Source organism: Lytechinus variegatus, chromosome 1 (genome assembly GCF_018143015.1).
Source record: "Lytechinus variegatus isolate NC3 chromosome 1, Lvar_3.0, whole genome shotgun sequence".
NCBI classification, from domain to species: Eukaryota; Metazoa; Echinodermata; class Echinoidea; order Temnopleuroida; family Toxopneustidae; genus Lytechinus; species Lytechinus variegatus.
Window position 1 is genome coordinate 50,730,181 of NC_054740.1, and position 6,000 is coordinate 50,736,180.

The following is a 6,000-nucleotide window of genomic DNA, read 5'->3' on the forward strand; positions in this document are numbered from 1 at the left end:
TTCTCTTTTTATTCAAATCAAGTTTTTGTTGGGGTGGACTTGTCCTTTAAGTGGAATAACAGGAGACATAAGAGACCTTCTCTTCATTAAAACTTATAAGATGACATAACAAGTATGACTGCTTGAATTATTTCTTTGTTCCCATTATTTCCTTTATATTCCAGGATTATTCAAAATTTAATAAAAGAGGGGCTTTTCAGTATGTTCAAGCCCATTACTCACGCCCTGTCCCAGCTCTGACTTTGTCGTTAACATGTGATCAATCCGTTGCAGTCATGTGATAAGAGTATTGTCTGTATCACGTTTAATTGATATCAGCGAGCTCTAAACACATTGAGCCCGTTGCTCATGGAACAACGATCAAACGCATCTCCCCTAAATCAAACGCAACTGGACTTTCCACCAATCAGAAACAAGCATATGCAAGTCGCGTATGATTTAATCGCGACACTTTTTTGCAAAGGACTTTAAGAAAGTCAGTGACGCTCCAATTAAGGTACAGTCGTTTTATCTAAATGGTCTGTTGTTTCTGTTAAAAGATAATCCATTAAATCTACATTTCTTTTTTTTTGCAGAAACACTTGTAAAAAGTTTGTTAATAGTGATGGTCATCAGTTATCCATATCGACCCAGGTGATGTAAATGGGAACCGGCAGGAAGTTATTCCTCAAAAAGCTATGTGCACCTGAATAGGTAGCCTATCTTAGCCGGGAAATAATAACAGCAGGGCCCGCTGGGAGAACAGTTTTCGGAACTGAAGTGGCTATCCTGGGTAAATATACCTCTATTATTATTATTATTATTATCATTAATTCCACGTAGTCTCCTTTGGAATTCATAAATGTAGCTTATGGAAGGCGAAATGAATTTGTATAGTATTTTGGCTTCGACAACATTTACGAAGAGAAAAGAAACCTATAAATGAAAAATCACGACAGAATATGAAACACAAAAATCCCCTTTGTGTTTTCATTCATAAACCGGTTTTATTAATGCAAAAAAATATATATTGCGAAACTCTGAAATATCTTGAAAGACACGCAATATATTTTTGCAAGCTTTTGTACATATTGCTGCATCCGCTGCACTTCAATTTCAAAAGGCCTACTTTTCCAAAATTTCAAGTTTATTTCATGACGTTATTTTCATAATCGATTTCAATTGCTTTAATTTCAAACATCTCACCGTTCTCTGTCTTGGTAGGCTTATATGTCAATTTACACACCAAAGGCCAAAATCAATTGTTTTACCAATTATGCGGCACTATATAAACGATACACGATTGTGTAATGGCGCGTGTAATGATTTTACGATATTTCCGTGTAGTGTGTGTGGATGTATGTACATGTCAAAAAATGAGATATGCCCACTGTAAACTTTTTTTCTTGAATTATCCGGCACGGGCGTCGATTCATTTTTCAGATTACAAGAATCTATTAATGTCCACACCAGAGAAGTATTGAAGCAACACCAGTTTGGAATTAAATTGATGCTGTCTTAATACTGATTTACGTTGTAAATCAGTATCTTAATCATAAATAGAATAGGCAAATGACCTACCAATTTAAAGCTTAGAATCTCTTCTTTCATCTGATATTACTTAGGTTATTTCTTATTCACGCATGAGTGAGCAAAAACCATTTGAAGAAAGGATACCAAAAACTCATTTGGCGGGGGTTGTCTGGGTTTCAAAAAGAAAACCACATTTCTAAAAAGTTCAATATCTGCTCTTTAATTTGGAACCAAAATTACAAAAAATGGTCAAGAAATAAAAAGTTCTGTTCATATGAAATAAGGCTTGTATTTCCATAATTTCATGAGATAAACGTGTTTTCACCGGTTTCCCACAGAAGCTTTCGCATGGTGAACAAAAGAGTTAATGCATGGCTGATCGTCAACAAAACAGAGTGTCGAGAGAGTTTGAAAGCCATCATGGAGAACCTCTTCATTTAATGAAATTATTGAAATTCAAGCCTTATTTCAAATGACCAGAACTTTGTATTTCGTGACCATTTTCTGTAATTTAGATATCAAATTAAAGAAGAGATATTGAACTTTTCAAAAATGTGGTTTTCTTTTTGAAACCCAGATACCCCCCCGCCAAATGAGTTTTTAATATCCTTTCTTCAAATTGCATTTGCTCACTCATGCGTGAATGAGAAATAATCTAAGTAATATCAGATGAAAGAGGAGATTCTAAGCTTTAAATTGGTAGGTCATTCGTCTATTTTATTTATGATTAAGTAATGATAAATGATCGCTAAATCTCGGTTTCGTTTTTTCTGGGACGCACTGTATATAGATTCTGGGCTGGTGTTAAATAAACACCGGAGTTTTTGCAGTGTGTGTGTGTGTGTGTCGGCTTGGAGTCAGTCAAATAGAATTAACTCAAAATTTGAGATCAAGATTAAATGGAGAGGGCTGTGGCAAGATTAATACCAGTCTTCATCAAACTTTCGGGCACATGCCCTTCATCAGGATCCAAACCAATATAATATTAATATTGATCTTGCTACGACCCTCTCCATATACTATTGATCTCAAATATAAGATGAAGGAGATCCGTACACGTACACCACCAAGATTGATCACACTTACATATTATACAGGTATATATTCATTATATATCACAAAAAATAATTTCAGATGCTAGAAGTTTACATCAAAATATCTCATTATTTCTTAGACGAAATGTTACTACTCTTTATTGAAAAATCCATCAAATTCATCGAAATTTACAAATTTATTACAAAGAAAGTATACGGTGAAACTGAAAAGGATCTAATAAATTGTTTTATGCTACCACTCGCTGCAGTCTTCTTTTAAATCTTCACGATAATTGTGATTTATGTTGGCTTATAAAATGTGCATTAGTAATCATGTAATAAATGCAATATTTCAAGTCTTTAATATGTGCAGTGTTTTTAGGTTTATGTATTTTAGGGAAGTATTGGTGTTTGTGAATTGAAAGAAAATATTTTAAATCAATAACGATGATTACAACATAATGTATGTACATACACATTTTCTCGGAGAAATCTTTTTCTTTCAATGTAGATTCAGTAAACATGTTCATGGTCGTATCCAATTCTTTCTGAACTTAATGAAATCAAAATTTGAAAATAACATTAAAAAATAATGTACTTTAACGCTTAAAAAAACGACCTAATCGGGATGTCATTTTCGTCAATTTGATAAAAAATGGCCTTTTGGCCTCTCTCGTGGATATTTCTTTTTTTGAATCTCTCTTTCTTCATTATTGTTCTTGTCCTTTTTTTACTTGAAAATTAGGGCAATTGGCAATTGCCACATTGAGGCAACGCAGTGCACTGTAAAAAATGAAGTGCTAATATAGCACTTACAGTGCTTTAGGGACTGCACTACTAGTGCTGATTTTCTAGTTCAAATTAGAAATTAAAAACTAGAAAATCAACACTCGTAGTGCAGTCACTAGACAAGCACTCTAACTGCTTAATTAGCACTTCATTTTTTTACAGTGTGTAACACATTGTGTTCACAATGTGTTTATATTGTAGACTATGAGAAGATGTGATTCACACTGTTCAAATGCTTAATAGTGTGAATATATTTTCACCTCGACACTGTGACTGTTAGCTGTGTGTTCACATGGTCGACTATGTTAATAATTATGCGATTCACACTGGTAATAGGTTCAAATATGACAGTGATAAGGTGATTTGACACTGTGTGTCACATTGTGAACACACTGTGCAATGCACTCGTGGAACGCACTGTGGAATGCCCTCGTGGAACGCACTGTGGAATGCACTCGTGGAACGCACTGTGGGATACTACGATCTCCCCCGTAGGGGTCCCTGTGTCAGATATTCCACTAAATTAAGAAAAACCAACGATTGTTCAGTTCTGCTCAACTGAGTTTATTTCAATAATAAAATTCATATAAAGTAGCATGAAACAATTAAGGTGTAATCTGATAATGAAAATTGGAGACTAAAATGAAAGTTAAGAACTTTTAAATATAGTGCATAAAACATTTTAAAAATCCACATTGCTGTACGTGCTACATTACAATACAAATATGCACACACACGCACATATACACAACTATAACCTCAAACACAAGATATATAAGTACTTAAATAAATAATAATAAAGAGTTAAGTGGAATAAGGGGAGACATAAGAGACCTTCTCTTCATTAAAATTTATAAGATGACATTACAAGTATGACTGTTTAAATTATTTCTTTGTTCCCAGTATTTCCTTCATATTCCAGGATTATTCACAATTTGATAAAAGAGGGGCTTTTCAGTATGTTCGAGCCCATTACTCACGCCCTGTCCCACCTCCGACTTTGCCGTTATCATGTGATCATTCCGTTGCAGTCATGTGATAAGAGTATTGTCTGTATCACGTTTAATTGATATGACCGAGCCCTAAACACCTTGAGCCCGTTGCTCATGGAACAACGATCAAACGCATCTCCCCTAAATCAAACGCAACTGGACTTTCCACCAATCAGAAATAAGCATGCAACTCGCGTATGATTTAATCGCGACCCTTTTTTGCAAAGGACTTTAAGAAAGTCAATGGCGCTCCAAGGTACAGTCGTTTTATCTAAATGGTCTGTTGTTTCTGTTAAAAGATAATCCATTAAATCTAAATTTTTTTGCAGAAACACTTGTGAAAGGTTTATTAATAGTGATGGATCATCAGTCATCCATTTCATTATTTCCACGTAGTCTCCTTTGGAATTAATAAATGAAGCTTATGGAAGGCGAAATAAATTTGTATAGTTACGAAGAGAAAAGCGGGTTTATTAATGCAAAAAATATATATATTGCGAAACTCTGAAATATCTTGAAAGACACGCAATATATTTTTGCAAACTTTTGTACATATTGCTGCATCCGCCGCACTTCAATTTCAAATGGCCTACTTTCCCAAAATTTTATGTTGATTTCATGACGTTATTGTCATAATCGATTTCAATTGCTTTAATTTCAAACATCTCAACGTTCTCTGCCTTGGTAGGCTTAAGTCAATTTACACACCAAAGGCCAAAATAAATTGTTTTACCGATTGTACGGCACTATATAAACGATACACGATTGTGTAATAGCGCGTGTAATTATATTACGATATTTCCGTGTGGTGTGTATGTCAAAAAATGATTCATTTTTCAGATGGGGGAGGGGTGCAAAATTATCATGAATCAACTTTCCAAAGGCGCTCGAGCACACGTAAAAAACCGCTGAGAAACTCAATCATCAACACGGAAAAAAGAAAAGTGACTTTCAATATTGTGCCATTTTGCAACTTTTGAATTTTGACCTTGCCCCCACATTTCAAGTCACTGCACCTCCTTGCGAGCCATAATCATGTCATGTAGGGTATAATTTTAAAGAGAATTACATGTTCTATTCATTACTATTAATTACATTGATATTTACTAAAACCGAAGGGGGATTATCGATCAAAGTCAGATATCCAAACTTTTTTGAGGAGTTTATATGTATACATATATATATATATATATATATATGACTCATGAGAAAGAGACACATATCTCACCAACAAATTAATGCGAGCGCGAAGCGCGAGCTGAAATTTTTTATTGAAAACAGATAAAAGGTACCTGTTTAGGACTGTTTGTAATAACACATGAGGAGGTTACATATCTCACTACACACATAAAGCGAGTGCCGAGAGCGAGCTGAAATTTCTTTATATTCTGACCTGAAAGCTTGATATTCTAAGCATTTTTGGTACCAATGATTAAGATGGGTATCTAAAAGAACAATATATGCCAGCGCGAAAATTTTGATATTTCGATCTGAAAAAATTGACAGTTTAATGGACGTTTTTAATAAAGAACAAAATATATATCCCACAAAAGATTATTGCAAATTTGAAACGGGTGTTCTTTTGAGGTTTTGAACTGAAATTGGGACATTCTTACATCTATTTAATCATGATAAGTATGGGCTTTGCTAAAGAAATGATGCGAACTGATAAT